This window comes from Callithrix jacchus, chromosome 9, assembly GCF_049354715.1.
Source record: "Callithrix jacchus isolate 240 chromosome 9, calJac240_pri, whole genome shotgun sequence".
In the NCBI taxonomy this organism is placed as follows: Eukaryota; Metazoa; Chordata; class Mammalia; order Primates; family Cebidae; genus Callithrix; species Callithrix jacchus.
In genome coordinates, this window is record NC_133510.1 from 61,801,125 (window position 1) to 61,819,181 (window position 18,057).

General features: G+C 48.4%; 1 long non-coding RNA gene across 1 annotated transcript in view; it reads right to left on the bottom strand.

Annotated features, from left to right (window-relative positions):
- Positions 1 to 455: 455 nt before the first annotated feature.
- LOC103795276 (uncharacterized) overlaps positions 456 to 18,057 on the bottom strand; it is a 40,688-nt gene continuing 23,086 nt past the window's right edge. Inside the window, exons 2-3 of the long non-coding RNA XR_013522332.1 lie at positions 10,971 to 11,119; positions 456 to 10,831 (exon numbers count right to left, since the gene is read on the bottom strand). This is a non-coding gene — a long non-coding RNA (uncharacterized LOC103795276). The remainder of the gene's footprint in view (positions 10,832 to 10,970; positions 11,120 to 18,057) is intronic.

The window sequence follows — 18,057 nt, forward strand, 5'->3', positions numbered from 1 at the left end:
ACCTCCCTCCTCTGCCTAAACCCTTCAAAGTCCCTCCACCCACACTCTCCCTCATCTCTTCTAGCATGACGTTCAAATTCCTTGGTGTTATGACCTGCACCCCGCCCCCCATAACCTCTTCATCCTCCTCTCTCACCGTTCCCACCATCATCATTCACAGATGCATTCATTCAGCAAAGATTTATGCAGCATCTGCCACCTACCTCACACCACATGCTACAGGCCATTGCAACGTCCCACCTGTCTGCGTGTGCTTTCCAACTGCCTGGGCCTCCCTCTCCTAGCTCCACCCTCACCCACCTATCTGGAAAACTCCTTATTCTCCAAGACACAAGTCCGGTGCCAGCTCCTCCCTTTCAAGCCTTCACTGACCTCGGGTCAGGGCTGACAACAGGACTTGTTCATATTGAATTCATCCTTAAGTCCCTAACAGCACATAATACAGAGGCACGTAGTAAAAACTCAATAAAATTTTATTGACTCATTTTTAAGATCCTTTTCATCTCTAAAATCCTATGATTCAAAAATGGGATAAAGATTTTTTTAGTTGAGAATACGTCATAAAATTCCACCCCACTCCACCCAAAATTACGAATTGGGATTGACATATTTGGGGTTGTCAATCTCTTGTGGGCAGCAGGCAGCAACTGCAGATGCCACACCAGAGTCGGTGCTGTCCTGGCTCCTCCCGGAGCCCCATCTGTTGCTTAATCCAGGGCATTAAGTAAACGTTAACTGTTAACTGCCTTCTCTGCTGATCTGTATCTTTTCTTTCTGTAATCCAGAACAAGGCAGGGGAAAGGATGCCTACCTAAGGCGTCATACCAACTCTTGCCACGAGAGGACAGCAGGAAGCCCTGGCCTGCGTTAAAACCTTCTGGCCACCAGATGGATCCCAACACCACTTTAATGAAGGCCAGGACTTAATTTAAATCAGGTGCACTCCACAATCGTTTTCCTTTATTCCCGCTCCCTGAAAAGTGAAATCTCTCCCACAGGTGACCAGACTAATACCTGCCACTTGTCTCGAGTTTTTATGTTACTTTGCTTAGGAAGAGGAAATGCAGGAAGAAAAAGGAGCAACACTGAGAGCTTTTTAAACATTGGCTAGAAAGAGAGGCTCTCTTTAGTTTTATTTTGTGTTTTGTTTTGTTTTTTGAGACAGCGTTTCTGTCCCCCAGGCTGGTGTGCAGGCGTTGGTGGTGTTTTATTAAGAAAATAACAAATATACATACCTAAAAGCAAAACAAATAAAAGCCCTTCAAAAAGTGCTGGGCAGGCCGGGTGTGGTGGCTCACGCCTATAATCCCAGCACTTTGGGAGGCCAAAGCCAGTGGATCACTTGATGTCAGAAGTTCAAGACCAGCCTGGCCAACACGGCGAAACCCCAACTCTACTAAAAATACAAAAAAATTAGCTGGGCCTGGTGGCGGGCACCTGTAATCCCAGCTACTGAGGAGGCTGAGGCAGGAGAATCGCTTGAACCCGGGAGGCGGAGGTTGCAGTAAGCCAAGATCACGCCACTGCACTCCAACCTGCAAAGCGGGACTCCGTCTTAAAAAAAAAAAAAAGTCCTGGGCAGAGAGGGTGAATCCCTTGATTATCAAATTACATTCCTGAAAGCCCAGCATTCACACCATGGCTCAAACAACCAAAATGAGAGGAGAGGTGTTTGTAAACTAAAGAAACTCTGTGAGGGGACAGTTTTGCTGTGCCTGGAAAAGCGTAGGCCAGGTGCTGTCACTCAGCCCTTGGTAGACTGGCAGGTGTGAAGGGAAGAGGCAAGATGAGGAAGCAAATCCTTCAAACCTGCTTCAAGGAAGATGCTTTGCCTTGGAGGGCAGCAAATTTAAAAGAGGGGTTTTCACGTTAGTTCTGGATAGACCTCTGGAATTTAGATTCTCCATAAATGCTTTCAAGTCCTCCCATTAGATATAGTGGTCATCTTTTACCCCAAGGAAGAAATTTCGGTGAAAAACCAAGATGCACATCCAGATTGCACAAAAAGACTGCACTCGGGGTATCTAGTGTTTGCATTCAGCAGAAAAAGCAATCCAGGGAGCCTCAAGGCTATTTTCACTCTGTAGACCCCAGAAGAAAAAAGCCCATACCCTGCTCTTCTTCTTTGTATACTGCTGCTATTTCTCCTCAGTTAAAATAAAACTGTTTATATTGAAGCTGATTATAGGAGGGTTTTGGGGTGGTTTTTTGACATGTCAGGTGTCTTATTTTCAGTAATCATGCAAAATAATGTTCTATAATGAAAATTATACAAATAATTTTCTGTAATGAAAATTAATACACATAATTTTGTATTGATCATACAAATAATTTTCATCATAGAAAATAAACACATCTCATGGCATGGCAAAAAAAAAAAAAAAACTAAAATCAGCCTCCTCTACATGGCAGCTGGAGTCTGGAAGATGAGAGGGGTAGGGGATCTTAGGAAGCCTTACCCCGCTTCTCCTGCTCAGCACTCTCTTGGGTTGGTTGGCAGGGTATTCTGCATCCCCATTTTCCTCAGCGTGGCCTTATAGAAGCTGGCGATTTCCCCCATGCCCAGTCTGTCTGCCACTTTCTTACATCAATCCGAGGCATCCTGCTCTGAGCTCAGGCTGACATCGCTGCAGCAACAGAGCTGTAAGAGGTGTTTGTGACTCCAGAATAAATGACAGTGCTCAGTCACCACAGAACGTGTGACCTTCCCTGACCTGCCCACTGAAGTCAATCCCATATTATTGTCTGTCGAAGAAGCACCTGCGAATGTCCCTCACTGCACTTACAACAGCTGTTAAGTATTTTATTTGTTTCCTTGTTTATTGATTATCCCTCTCACTAGACTGCAGGCTCTGTGAGGGCAGGCCCTAGGGCTGTTCACCACTCTTTCAGCTCTCAACAAAATGGCACAGAATGTGAATGTGGTAAGCAGATGTTGGAGGAATAAATGAGTGAAGAGAAAGCATAATGTCATCCAAATTGTACCGAATGCAAGAGAGGGAAAAATGGAATCCTGGCTGGCTTCTCCATTGAACATTCTTTCAGGCATGAACAGGACTAATAAGACTATTGCTCTTTTTCAATATAGTCCAATTATAATTACTGTTAATTTACCTGTGTTCTCCGAGAGGGACTACTTAAGCCAATTAGTGACATTAAAACATAGAAATACAAAATTTCACTGTTGAGATAGCAATCTGTTTAAAATACATTCTAATTTGACTCTTTTGTTATCAGGCTCTCTTGACAAATCTCTTTATAAAAGCCAAGTCTTCCCTAATTGAGCCTAATCATGGGAAAACCATTATTATGCGGCAAAGAGCCAAGCTGAAGAGTCAGCTAGTCCCAGAGTTCAATCCCAGCTTGGCCACCGACAGCCATGTGACCTGGAGCAAGTGACTTACTTGAGCCTCCATTTCCCCTCTAAGGGTGCGTCCCCTCAGGGCTGCATGCCTGGTACAGCCAGACCCTCAGAACTATTCCATTCTCCCATTCTCACCACCAGCCCAGGGCAGCCAAGCTACACAAGACACTTCAGCATTCCTCACCCGGCCATTAGCAATGTTTCACTTAAGAAATGAGAATGCGAGCCACATTCCTATTGGTCCAACTCAAACTTTCTCTCTGGCGTCTGTTTGTTGTACCCTTCAGTAGAAGACAGTGTACACACTCCCTACCCTAGATGCTTCTACTTACACAGAACTACGTTGCTCCACCTGCCGCCTCAACAAAGCCTCCAACGGCAGCTAGTGCAACACAGCTAGAGTTCAAGGGCCAAAGGGGGCAAATGCAGTACAGAGGCTCAGGTGTTTCTAGTTGCACCATCAATGGCCTGCGGTTAGGAGGTACACATGCGGCATATAGCCACACACATGGCAGAAACAGGGTGTATTTCTTTACTATTCAGAAAGCCTTCACAAATCAATCAGGAAAAAGCAAATTACTCAATAGAAAAAAAATGAAGAAAACAGAAAAAGAAATGCAGAAGGCCAACAGCCTGTGAAAATATGCTCAGGTTTAGCCATATTTAAGACAGATCAAAACAATGAGACACCATTTTCACCTATCAGATTAACAAAATTAAAATCATTCATGCCCAGTGTTAGGAGGAGTTGTGGAAAACCAGGCACTCTTATATACTATTAACAGAAGTACAAGCTGAGCAATTAACAATATCAAAAATGTATGCAAAACTCAACTATATTATAGTAACTTTTGTTCATTAAAGTCTACTTGTTTTAAAAGTGAAAAGATAGCCAAGCCTGAGGTGGTGCATGCCTATATTCCCAGCTCAAGGCAGGAGGATCACCTGAACCCAAGAGTTTGAGACTGCAGTGAGCTGTGATTGTGCCATTGTGCTACAGCCTGGGCAGCAGACTGAAACACGCTCTCAAGAAAAAAAAAGTGAAAAGACAATCAACAGATGAGAAAGATATTTGCAAAACATTTAACTGATAGCAGATCAGTAAGCATAATAGTTAATGGAATTCTATAATCAATATGAAACAGACAAGCACTTTAAAAGAAGAAACTGGGCAAAGGTAATTATCATAAGAGGAGATATGTATAGCAAAAAAAAAATATGAAAAGACACCTAACCTCACTAATAATCAGAGAAATGTAAACCACAAGAAGAAAGCATTTCACACCAATCAAATTCACAAAAATTAAAAGTTTGACAACAAGTGATGGTAAAGATGTGGAGTAACTGTGGATAAGTGTGTAAATTACAATAACCAGTTTGAAAAATATTCCTTTTTTTTTTTTTTTTTTTGAGATAGAGTCTAGCTGTCACCCAGGCTGGAGTGCAGTGGCGCCACCATCTCGTCTCACTGCAACCTCCGCCTCCCAGGTTCAAGCGATTCTCCTGCCTCAGCCTCCTGAGGATTAGCTGGGATTACAGGCTCATGCCATCGCACCCAGTGAATTTTTGTTATTATTTTAGTAGAACATGGGTTTCACCATGTTGGCCAGGCTAGTCTCGAACTCCTGGCTTTATGTGGTCTGCCCACCTCAGCCTCCCAAAGTGCTGGGATTACAGGTGCGAGCCACCGCGCCAGGCCCAGAGAATATTTCTAATATCATTGAAGATTTCCATAATCTATGAACCACTCAGTAATTCCACTCCTAAGCAAATACTCTAGAGAAACTCCCACACATACACAATCAAGAGATGATGTATACAAGAATGTTAATAGAAGCATTGTTTGTAACAGAAAAAAAAAACTGGTACAACTTTAATATCCATCAACCAGAAAATGGATATGTAAATTGTAGTATATTCACACAATTTGAAGTTCTACAGTGAATATAAATTAGTTTTAAAAAGGTATCAACATGGAAGAATCTCAGAAATCTAATACTGAGGAAAAGACAATGCCAGTTTCAGCTAGACACGGTGGCCCATGCCTGTAATCCCAGCTACCCAGGAGGCTGAGGCAGGAGGATTGCTTGATGCCCAGAGTTCAGGACCAGCCTGCACAACATAATGAGACTCAATCACTACACATTTTTTTTTCATTAGCCAGGCATGGTGGCGAAAGCCTGTAGTCCTACCTACTTGGAAGGCTGAGGCAGAAGTTAGAGTCCAGGAGTTAGAAGTTATAGTAAGCCATGATGACACCACTGCCCAGCCTGGGCAACAGAACAAGACCCTGAATCACAATAATAAAAGATGCAAGTTTCAGAAGAATGCATATAGCAAAATATAATTTACATAAAATGTAAAAACATTCAAAGCATTGCACAGGAATGATAAACACCAAATTCAGGATCCTGGTGTCCTCTAGATAGAAGGGAAAGGATGGCGAGAACAGGGTTGTATAAAGCAGTTCTGCTTGTGATGACAGTGTTATTTTTTAAGGTTCTTTTATTTTTTATGTCTATTCATATGCCTTAAATAGTGTATATTTTAAAATTTAATATATATATACTTTCATCTAATTCCATTGCCAGGAGTTTATCTTAAGCATTAGTGTATTTGATAACTATCTGCAGAGCATTTTACCAATACCTGCCTTATTCAAATCATCATTCTAAAAACCACAAACTGGCCAGACATGGTGTCTCACGCCTGTAATCCCAGCACTTTGGGAGGCCGAGGCGGTGGATCACAAGGTCAGGGGATCAAGACCATCCTGGCTAACATGGTGAAACTCCATCTCTACTAAAAATACAAAAAATTAGCCGGGTGTGGTGGCATGCACCTGTAATCCCAGCTACTTAGGAGGTTGAGGCAGAAGAATCACTGGAACCCAGGAGGCAGAGGTTACAGTGGGCCAAGATTCCACCACTGCACTCCAGCTGGGGACTCTGCCTTAAAAAAAAATTTTTTTTTAAACACAAACTATCTTTTCACCTAACAAGTCGTTTTTTAAAGAAACTCATTCAAAAAGAGAATTAGGATGAACAGCACATCAGCAGGGTAAGTTAGCATGCCCCAGCCAGGGTGGTTCCCCTGCCCCCCATGACATCAGGTGCTGCTGTTCATCCTGCCTGGCCAGAGACAGTGCACCTGGCCTTCTGCCTTAGCCTGAGCTGGTGCTGCTCCACTGGTTCACATTCATGTGGCTGAAAGCTGGGCAGAGCCGGGCTGTTGGCATCATCGCCAGAGTCAACACTTGGCTCACACAGAGGGCACACCTAGGGGTCTGTGAAGCCTTCTTGGGCTGGGGCCTGGCTTTCACAGTCACGAAGTTTGTGGCTGAAAAGGAAACAATGAAGCTTAGTGTAGAGGCAGAGGCTCTGGGTGCTGGGTTACCCCAGAAGGAAAGCCCCACTTCTCAGCCTGGCCTGGGACTGGGAGCGGGAGCACCGCCAAGCAGTCATGACTCAGAACCTCCCCACTGCACTGAAACCAGAACTGGGTTGCCTATATCTATTTTATTTGACTACTGAGTAAAATTATTTCCAAAAATAAAGGGCTGCAAATAGACATTTAGAAAGCTTTGAACTAGAGAGTACTGATTAGACATGTGGGTCTCAACAGAATAATAAAACTTTTTACAACCATTCTTCCATTTCTTCAGCTATGTGGGGGGGAAAGGGGCCTGATAATACCTGCCTTCCCAACCCTGCAGGGCTGCTGGGAGGGTCCGGTGAGGTCAGAGCCAGCTTCAGCTAAGAGGCCCTTAGGAAAAAAATTTATTATTTCCTTCCTTCATAATGGAGGGTATTTCCAGTTCAAATACTTAGTAATGCAAACAAGACTGCATGTTTCTTCTAGAAAAAGGAGATGAAGAGGAAGAGAGGTAAGAAGAAAAACAACAACAATTTAAAAGGAGAGAAAGTGGTTCAAGTGCCTGCCGTGAAGGACATAGAGGGCGTGGCTGGAAGGGAAGCGTGGGGAGGAAGAGCACCTGGGACTCGCCCTGCGCCAGACACTGTGCCATGTGAGACACTTCAGATATGTCACTGCGTCCTCACTGAAACTAGTGCAAGTGCTCTCAGCGCCATTTTAGAGATGAGAAAACTGAGGTTCAGACAGAATCAATCACTTGGCCAAGGTCAGGCAGAGACACTTGGTGCCCAGGTTAGTCTGCTCCTGGGGTGTGAACATTCCTTCCACAGCCTGGCCAGTGGCTCCTTCTCCTAAACATGGGTGTCTCCTGGCCCACTTCTCTTTCCCCCTTTCTGTGATCTCCCTGTAAGATCTGCAAGATCTCTCTCATCCCTTGAATTACTTTCTCTGACTTCAGCCCACTGGACATTTCCCAGCTAAGAGCCCGCTCTCGCTCTCTTCACAAAACACCATCTCCAGGCCCGGCGCGGTGGCTTCCGCCTATAATTCCAGCACTTTGGGAGGCCAAGGCGGGTGGATCACGAGGTCAAGAGATCGAGACCATCCTGGTCAACATGGTGAAACCCTGTCTCTACTAAAAATACAAAAATTAGCTGGGCATGGTGGTGTGCGCCTGTAGTCCCAGCTATTCGGGAGGCTGAGGCAGGAGAATTGCCTGAACCCAGGAGGCGGAGGTTGCAGGTGAGCCAAGATCGCGCCATTGCACTCCAGTCTGGGTAACAACAGCGAGACTCCGTCTCAAAAAAAAAACAAAAAAAACACCATCTCCAAAAGCAGCTCCTTCTCTGGCCGCTCACACTCCCCCCTCCACCTAAGGGCTGCCCTCTTCTCCCTGCCACTCATGCTCAAAATCAACATCACTTCTGGTGATTTCTCCCCTTTGCCATATACACAATCACTCAATTATCTCCATTCTTTCTTCAAAATCTCTTACTTCTCTCTGTTCACTTTCACCTTTTCTCTTAACACGCCAGCACTGTGACCTTGTCAGCCTGGTTCCTTGCAGAAGCCTCCAACGGGTCTCTGCCAGTGCTTCAAGTTTACCCTGCACACTGCTGCCACACCTGTGGTCCTTACAAACACCTCCTTCATCATAGCATTCACCTGCCCTCCCACCTCTGCAGGCTGCCTTCACCAGACCAAGCCCACACTCAGCCCTGCACTCCAGGGCACTGCACCTGGCCTCCCCACAGCTTTCCAGCCTCACCCCCACTCCTCCTCTCCCCAGTTCCTCAGTTTAGCAAAGAGATTGCTCCAACATAATGCTCCTTTCTCCCCTCCTGACACTTGCAGTCCCTCCTCCCCCAGCTGCCTGTCCCCCTCCTGCCTCTGGCCACCTGTCAGTCATGGCCTCCGGAGCCCTCCTCCCAAGGCTTGCAGGACTCATTATCTGTACTGTTGATCAAGCAAGTAATTATGCATTGCCTTGTAACTCTCTTCTGTTTAGCCTAGAATAGGCATTGAAACTGACTGGTGCTATTTAATCTTTTTTTTTTTTTTCGACAGAGTTTTGCTCTTGTTGCCCAGCCTGGAGAGCAGTGGTGCAATCTTGGCTCACCACTACCACCGCCTCCCAGGTTCAATCGATTTTCCTGCCTCAGCCTCCCGAATAGCTGGGATTACAGGCAGGCACCACCACACCTGGCTAATTATTGTATTTTTAGTAGAAACAAGGTTTCACCATGTTAGCCAGGCTGGTCTCGAACTGCCGACCTCAGGTGATCCGCCCGCCTGGACCTCTGAAACTGCTGGGATTACAGGCATGAGCCACCGCCCCCAGCTGCTATTGAATCTCTGTATCTCATGTCTGCCTCTATGTCTATATCTACATATCTCATCACCTAAATACTATAAACCACTTGGAGGTGAGGACTGTCTAAAAAGTCTTGGTTTCTCCCTACAGTGCCTAATAGGTAAGTGATAGGTGCTGGGTATGTGTTGAGTTCGTTTTTCTTCCCACATAACTTGGCCTCAAACACAGCCAGGGAGGGTCAGAACGGTAAGCATCACCCTTAGAAGTCTGCTCTTGGCCACCGCAAATCTGCCACAGGCCAATTTCAATGTAACCCTCAGCTCAGGGTCCCCCACGGGCATCGATGGTCTCCAGAGCGATCGCTGACCGAGGCGAGGCGCTGGAGGCCGCCCCAGCTCGGCTCTGCCTGCTGATTTGGCGATCAGATTTCCATGCCCCTCCCTGGTCCCGAGCTAAAAGGAAACATCCCGGGGATGGGGGATGGGTGGGGGTTCCTGAACCCTAAACCCTGACCCCTCCTTGGTGAAACCACCCCAGCCCAGCTCAGGGGTCGTCCAAAGCACCCTGGGGAACCTCTGCCCTTGGGAGAGAAAGGAGACACTGCACCTTTAAGTCTGCACCCGGTTGAGAAAAACAAGCTGTGATTTATATAAGCGGGAAAATCATGTGATTTGCAGGAACGCTCCCTCCTCCCCCGACCCCCTCCCCGCGTCGCCTCCGAGCCCTTCCCAGAGGGGCCCGGGCGGCGGGCTGGTCCCGGCTGCCCGTGAGGGGCGCGCGTGGGGGGCGCGCGGAGCCTCAGTTCACAAAGCCTCCTCCCGGGGCGTGTGTTGCCGCAGCACTTCCTGTGGACCTCAGACGCGGGGACAGGCGGCGGCGGGCTCTGGGGCGCGGCAGTGTGGTCCTCACGCTGCCTCGTGGTGGTCTGCCTTTCAGGGGGTCCTCGGCGTGGCCTCGCGGTCCTGGGCCTCCGAGGGTACACGAGGCCCACTCCCCAGGCTGGGTCGGCTGCTGCCCGCAGGCCAGGAGAAACTGAGGCTCTCCCCTAGCTGCTCAAGGAGAAAGGAAAGCCGGGGATCCCACACACTGGCGTCTGTGTCCCAGAACACCCAACGGGGGGAGGGCAATTTAAGAAATAATCTGGTTGGAAAGGGCATAACGAAAATCAGCCATTTCTAGAGCTGTGGGGCGGTCGTGTTTAGACCAGCGGAAAAAAACGGATGTAGCCTTTAAGGCAGAGCCCAGAAAAAAAAGCCTGTGATTAGGAAGCCCTAAGAACCAGCATAGATCTTTTAAATATTGGAGGGGAGGTGATGTAGCTGCCAGGAGCCTACGCCCACGCGGAGTTAGCTCTGACAGCTTCTAAAGGAAAGGGAGATGCTTAGATCATCCTGAGAAAGTGGAAGAGCTCCTGAGTGACCTGAAAAGGTCATCTCAACCATCCCCCCTGCTGCTGGAGGAATACATGGAGCCCATCCCAGAAGGACTCCCAATGGGAAAGGATGAACCATAACTTCTGAAACCAAGCTCAGGAGAAGTGGAGGGGCTTTCTCAAGGGAGAAGAGCTGGCAGGAGAAGCAGGGGTCTCTCTCGGCACCACTTCCTTTCCGTAAACCATAATGATGGGCTCTGAAATTGTCCAAGGAAGAAAACCGGTGGCTTCTCAGAGCAACCAGTACCAGGGGTTCCAGCTCGTCAGAGAGCATGTGGACGTTCTGTTTTATTTTCCTCCTTTGGTCACCTGCTGAGGATGAGGCATAAGCCTAGTGCTGTCTCACCTGGAGGAAAGATATGATGCAATTAACAAAGCTGCTAATGCCTCCTCTCACCCTGACCTCCGCCCTCAGCCTCTGTACCAGCCCACCCTCCACATCCTGCACAGCCAGCTCTAGGAGGTCCTCCTGGCCCTCCTCCTACCTGCCCTTTCCCTGTCAGATGGAGGGTCTTTATGCTGAGATCATTGCAGGAATACAGCTTCCGTGCCCTCTGTCACACCAGCAATGAGAAGAACCTTCATAAAGGGAAAAGCTCACAGTAGGCAAAGATTCCCAATTATTCCATAAATCCTGAAGAAGGAAAATACAGGTTAGCATAGGGATTCGAGAGGATGGCACTCTGTGTGTTCAGACATATGCTAATTTCACTCATTCTGTTATTTGATGATTTCGTTATTTAAGGCGTGCCTGGCACTGAGCTAGGCACCGGGGCTACCATGTGAATAAGACAGAGATGGCCCCTCCCCAAACCCCGCCGCTCACCCCTCCACTCTGCCTCCCAGGACAGGAGGCTATGATAGACTTTCCTCTTTTGCACCACCGTGTCTGTCTCCTTCCCAGCCCACCCCTCGCAGGTGTTGCCCCAGCCCCAGCTGCTTATGTCTCCTGTGTTCTGCCAAGAGCTGCTTCTGTCAGAAGGCACTAACTCCCTGGTGACTGAGTGGTGGATAGAAGAGGTAACCTAAAGGCCTGTCCAGAAAAATGAGATCAAAGTTGGCAGCCTCCTGAGCCCCTCCCAAAAAAAGATACAGCCACCACCATTTATAATTAATTCAGGCCCCATTTCACTCTGTGTCACCTGCTTTCTGTCTCTTTTTTTTTGAGTTCTTTTCCTGATATGCCTGGCTGCCCCCGTGCAGGCCTCCTCTTTCTGAAGCTTCTTGTGCCAGGGGCCTGTCCATCTCAGAGCCCTCCCAGGTGCAGCTCAGCTGCATCCACAGGGGGTCCTGAGTCCCTGGGCCCTGCACAGATGTCTTTCCAGGGTCTCTTGGTCTCTTCCATAGCTATGAAGACTCCTCACTGAGGGTGCCCAAACACCACCCTTAATTCCAGGTCTGCGGGCCTCTACCTTCTAACCCTCCTAGACCACACCAGCCCCTGCCTTATTCTTGTATTTTCCTGATTCCGCCTATTTCCAGCTTCCCTTGGCCATTCACAAGCACAGCCTGATGCTGTGCATAGGAAGACCTGGCAATAAGCCTGTGGTGAACAAATATTTTAAATGAACAAACAGAAATTATGGCCCCAAACTGAAAACACCCTGGAAGCCACAAACTCTGTTACCTTCCAAAGAAGCCAGATCTGGACAGCTGAGGTTTTTTAAAAAATGCAATGAGTGAATTAGTGAAATCAGCTCATCATGGACACTGTCTCTTTCAGGAAATGAAGCCTCAGAAGAAAAAAGGCATCCCAGCCCCTGCCAAATTCCATTCTGTTTCATATTAGCCTTCCAGTAAAATGAGGGGACTGTCCTAACTGCTCTTCAAGGTCCTCCTAGTATCTGAGCTCTGAGGCTCTAGACTTCCCCTGAGCAACCTCTTGGAACTCTCCACATTCTCATAACTGAGGAGAAAATGCGTTTGTGCTCTGGGCTGAAGCTCAGAAGTGGGCTTTCGCGACAGTCATTTCAGGCCTGTTTCCCTTTTTCTCCCTTCCCTGAAAGGGCCTCTGGTCTTTCCCAAGCTGCCTGAGTAGAAGGGAACACGCAGCTCCCCCAGAGCAGAGGGGCCCACGAGAGGGAAAGCTGGCCTAGGCCCAGGGCAGGCTTGCCTCTGACTCTGCAGACATTCTTCCCTCCCAGCCGGCAGGAACTTCTGGAACTTTTAAACAGCACATCCTCCAGCCAGCCCAGGCCCCCACGGCATCGTGCACCCCAGGTTTACAAGCTTTTAGTGGTAACTAACACATTTGGCAAACCTTCTCAAGTGTGAGCCGAGCCAGGCCTTTTTCCCCAGGTCCCAAGTAACAAAAGGATGCTGTGCTGGGCCAAAAATAGGATCAGTGTAGCCAGATGAGCCTAGAGCCTTGGTTCTCAGGGCAAAGGCTGGAGAGGACCAGAGGGAAGTGTCCTCGGCCAGCCTCATCATGGTCTCCATCACCATGCAGCCTGGTCCAGAGATTTCAGGATGCATCACTGATTCCAGGCAGGGCTCCATCCCCAGCCCACACTAGCCCAGGACCTGGCCAGAGAATCACTGAGCATTCCCAGCAACACGATACACAGCTCACTCTTCATGCCAGGCTCCTCCAGGATCTGGTGGGAGCAGCCCGACCTTCTCACTGGATTCCTGCTATGTCTAGTGGATACAAAAAGCATATGTTGGCTGGGCACAGTGGCTCACACCTGTAATACCAGCACTTTGGGAGGCCAAAGCAAACAGATCGATTGAGGCCAAGAGTTCAAGACTAGCCTGGCCAACATGGTGAAACCCTGTCTCTACTAAAAATACAAAAATTAGCCTGGCATGGTGGTGCAGACATGTAGTCCCAGGTGCTCAGGAGGCTGAGGCAAGACAATCGTTTCAACCTGGGAGGCAGAGGTTGCAGTGAGCTGAGATCGCACCACTACACTCCAAACTGGGTGAAGAGCAAGACTCCGTCGAAAAAAAAAAAGCTTATGTCACCTGCCATATATCTCTGCTTTCAGATGATTTTAAAGAGAATGTTGTTTTGAAAGCTTGAGACATGTTCTGGGCTTGGCCTTGGTTCTATGTCCATCTCTGTTTTGAGAAACACAGTCTTCTTCTCCGTGTATCTGGAAATCTTGGAGGCAGTGAGCTGAACTACAGGGACTTCCTCCTTACCCGGGCTGTACCTTGTCCAAATGTTGCCAAAGGTCTCCAAGAAGAAAAATCCATCCACTCCTTCCTCCGGGCTGTCTAACTGGCCTGCCTGCCCTATAATATCCAAGCGGCGACTTCAGCCCCATTCCCCTAAGTATAGGGACTCCATCATTGTGTCCCCCCCAACCTTTCAGTCCCTCTCAAATCTTGCCACCACCCCCCAGCTTTCAGATGCCAAGATTCTCAGAAGGTTTGTGCTTCCTCTGGTGACCTCTGGCTCAGACTCCTTGCTTCCCACCTCTCAGCCTCCATCTGCACCTCCTCCCAAAGCTGCTCTCCTCTCCACACCCTCTTTATCACCCTCTGCTCAGCCCCATCTTGGCATGATCCCAGCCACCCCCAACTCACACAGCAGCAGACTTTTACTCAAGGTTAGGGGTCATAGAGAAAGAATGACAGTAAGCAAATGAAAGTCTATGAATAGACATTACCCTGAAAGTTCACCAACCAACTCCAACCTCAAAAAACTTTTCACTGTCCCCTAAGTCCCAACTTAAACCATCTTCTCTCCAGCCTTTCTCTTCTCTTCTACGGCCTTCTACCCAAACTCCAAGTTCCTGGGGATTCAACTTGCAAAACAATTTGTCTTGCCTTCCACATGCCCAGAAAGTCTCATTGTTCTTACCAGAGCGCTTCCCTGTCGGAGTTGAGCATAGCATAATCCTCAAAACATCTACCTCCAGGATAAGTGCCAGCCCACCCGTGGAATGATAAAGCACAGCATTTTGTTTTCTATGTAACACTTTCTTCCTATCCACCCCCCACTGCCGCCCCCTTACATCTGGTACCCCTGACAGTCAAGAAATCCACCCCAAAATGTTCCTGTTTTCTTTTTCCTTTTTGTTCTTTCTTTCCTTTATTCCTCTATCGGCATGGCACATCACTAACCAGCATTCCTGCTGCACTTGAAAATGGTGATCTAATTAAAAATAAGTCAACATGAAACAGATACAAAAGCACAAATATTGTACGAGCCCCCTTGCATAAGCTACCTAGAGTAGCCAAATTCCCAGAGACAGAAAGTAGAATGGTGGTTACCAGGAGCTGGGGAGGAGGAGAAGGAGGAGTTGTGGTTTTGTGGGTGTGGGGTTTCAGTTTGAGAAGATAAAAAAGATGGAAAATGATGACGGTTGCACAACAGTGTGAATGTACTTGGTGCCACTAAACGGTACATGTAAAAGTGGTACATTATATTTTAATTTTAAACAGTCTTGCTCTGTCACTCAGACTGGAGTGCAATAGCGCGATATCGGCTCACTGCAACCTCTGCCTCCCGGGTTCTAGTGATTCTCCTGCCTCAGTCTCCTGAGTAGCTGGGATTACAGGTGCCTGCCACCACACCCGGCTGATTTTTGTATTTTTAGTAGACACAAGGTTTACCATGTTGGCCAGGCTGCTCTCGAACTCCTAACCTCAGGTGAGCTGCCTGCCTCAGCCTCCCAAAATGCTGGGATTACAGGGATGCGCCACCATGCCCAGCAAAAACAGTGCATATTACATTATATATACCTTACCACAATTAAAATAAAGAAATAAATAAGGTCTATAGCATTTACTCTGACCTCAAGAGAGACCTGCAGTTAATTGCACAAATAGGGGCTTTTCCCTCAGCAACTTTGGATCATAGCACGTCTGTGAACAACTGCAGAGATCCTGTGCTCAGGAGATCAGCCTCACCTGCCTCAGGCTCGGTGGTCAAACATCTTTCTGCTGACTCCACCTATGTGGCTGTAGACTTCATGCTCCCCTTCCAAACTGAGAGAAAACAGAAGCAGCACGCAGCTGCTGCCACTGGAATAAGAGCCTTCAGACGCTGGTTTTAAGCCTAGTTCAGTCGTTAACTAGCTATGCAGCCTTGGGCAAGTGATTTCATCTCTCTCTCAATATCCTTATAAAGAAAATAGAGAAGATAATAGCTGATCCCCAGTGAAATAATGGATGTGAACACACTTTGAGAAGTGTGCAAGCTGGTTTCTGTAAGGTCTGACTGCACCATGAATGGCATGGTAATCTATCTGACCTGCACGTACACCCCAGATGAGTTCCTGGAAGAAACTCAAGTTAGCACCTAACTTGAGACATTCTTCTATTGTTTTTTATTCTAGCCCCAATTGACAAGTCCATTGGACTTTAAATTGACCTTGGCCAACCTCTTGACTCCATGCCCTACAATCCCTCCCAGCTTGCAAAAAACTGCCCTAAACTGTAACTCCTGTAATTTTCCACTGCCTTCCCCACAACCTAAAAAACCAACTCCTATCCACCCGCCTTTGCCGACTCCATTTTCGGACGCAGCCCACCCGCACCCTGGTGAATAAACAGCCATGTTGCTCACACAAAGTCTCTAGGGGTCTCTTCATTCAGAGCTCGCATTTTAACAGTTTCATCATCTCTTAAACATCTCAGACACGAGAAGGAAGTTGCTACCTGGAAATGAGGAGGTGGTTGGCAAATACCTCAGTAAATACAACCTAGAAACGCAACTTTGATCATGGGCCAATAACCCTAAATCATCATCCTCTTCAAAGATGGAATGAAGCAAGGGCCTTCACAGTCTGGTCTCTACTAGGAAACCCCAGTTTATTGAGACACTGATTTTCCCAATGATTCACTTTTATTCATAGCCAATATCCAGGTTTGTCCACAGGGTGCCCACTGCATTGCTTCTGGGAGGTAAGGAGTGGGTTCTGAGCAGGAGCATCGTTGGGGAGGAGTGGGAAAGGGACAGAGGGAGGCGCTGATTCCCAGGAGCGCATGTGCCCAATGGCGCCCTCTCATAACGTTCACAGCACTTGGGCATGTTGACTGTCAAAAGACAAATGAAAAGGTGACAGCATGAGTAGGGTGGATACGAGATCACGGTCTCATAAAAGACAGTGGCCTGATGGTGGCTTCAGACAGTGGCATTAGCTGCCCTTCAGTCTGGTTGCCAGCCAGTCCTGCTGCCCTGGCTCTGGTCCCTTGGGATGTAGAAGGCAGCACTTCTTGCCAAGAAGTCTCTTTCCCTCAGGCCTAAGGAAGAAGTTGGTCCCCATGGCCCAAGTAAGTCCGCATCCTTTCTCCTTCTAGCCTCCCCTGCCTCACAAGGACCCTCTTCTGTCCTTCTTGCAGCTGTCCCCTCCCACCTCTGGGGAGCACCAAGAGGCAGAGGCAGAGGTCCCTGTAGTCCCCGGCCACACTCAGGCCCATCTCACACACCTCACAGTGACCCAGCTCAGCCCAGATGGAAATCATCTGGTTAGGGCTTCAGACTGATTTCACCAACAATGACGTCATGCTCATCCACACCCATTCCCACATCAACCCCTTCCCAGTCCCCTTCCCACTCACACAGGCAGTGCCAAGAAGTGAAAATGGAAGCAGACTCAGGAACCTGGGCTGGGGTTGTGTCTGGGGACATGACCGGGGCCCAGGGCTTGGATCACAGACAACTCCAGACTCCGACCTTATCCAGCCCAGCCTCCCAAGCTGCGTGGCACCACAGCTGCAGAATCTGCAATGTACAGGAGCTGTCTTTTCACTTAAAGTCAAGGGAGGAGAATGGAGAGATTTCCCACAAAGCTATGTGATCATAGCTCTCTGCAGCTTCTCTCATCGGGTAGCCTGTTTCCCTACTTGCCTCTGGGCCTCAGGACACTCAGGGTGGCCTGTCCTTGCTGTGGCCCCACAGCCTTCAACCCAGGCCAGTCAGGGGCATCTGCGGGTCACCACACCCCAGCTCCGAGAACCCAGAGAGGCAGAGGGTCTTTGTGGGCTCTGAGAATATCACCATGAATTACAAAATGTTCTTTTCCATTTTATGGGATTTTAACTTTACTCAGTACCCAGCAGAGGGTAGGCCCAGAGGACTTTGATCCCACCAGCGACCAATGGAATAAACTGTTTCTACAAATGGGGCCTCTTCCCAACCTCTTCTCCACCCCTCCTCTCAAAGCTGGCCTGTTTAAGAGCAAGCTTCTCTAACCTTACCACACCTTCCTGGGAGCTGGGTGGCAGGGAGGGGCGGGAGGGCTGAGCCATCACTGTGACCAAGAGCTTCCTGGAAAAGGGGAGAGAATTCAAGATCTCCCCATTCTCAAGAGCCAGAGTGGTTCCTCACAAAAAGCTGTGGAGTGTCACTGGCCGGAGGCTAGCACAGCCTGGAATGTATGAGCCACCAGCTTCTCCACCGTGACCCACTCAGCTCCTCCATGGAGGCTGGGGGTGGGGAGAAATATGCTTCTTCAGAGGCCCTCGGGGCTAGCCCACCCCAGCCTTCTCATAGGGCGCTTTGAGGGAGGAACTGCAGCCCAGCTCCTCCAGCCTCTGCCCTCACAAAGGCCCCCTCTGTCCCAGCCTCCCCTACGGTCCTCACTCTCCCAACCCCCACCACACACATGCTCTTCC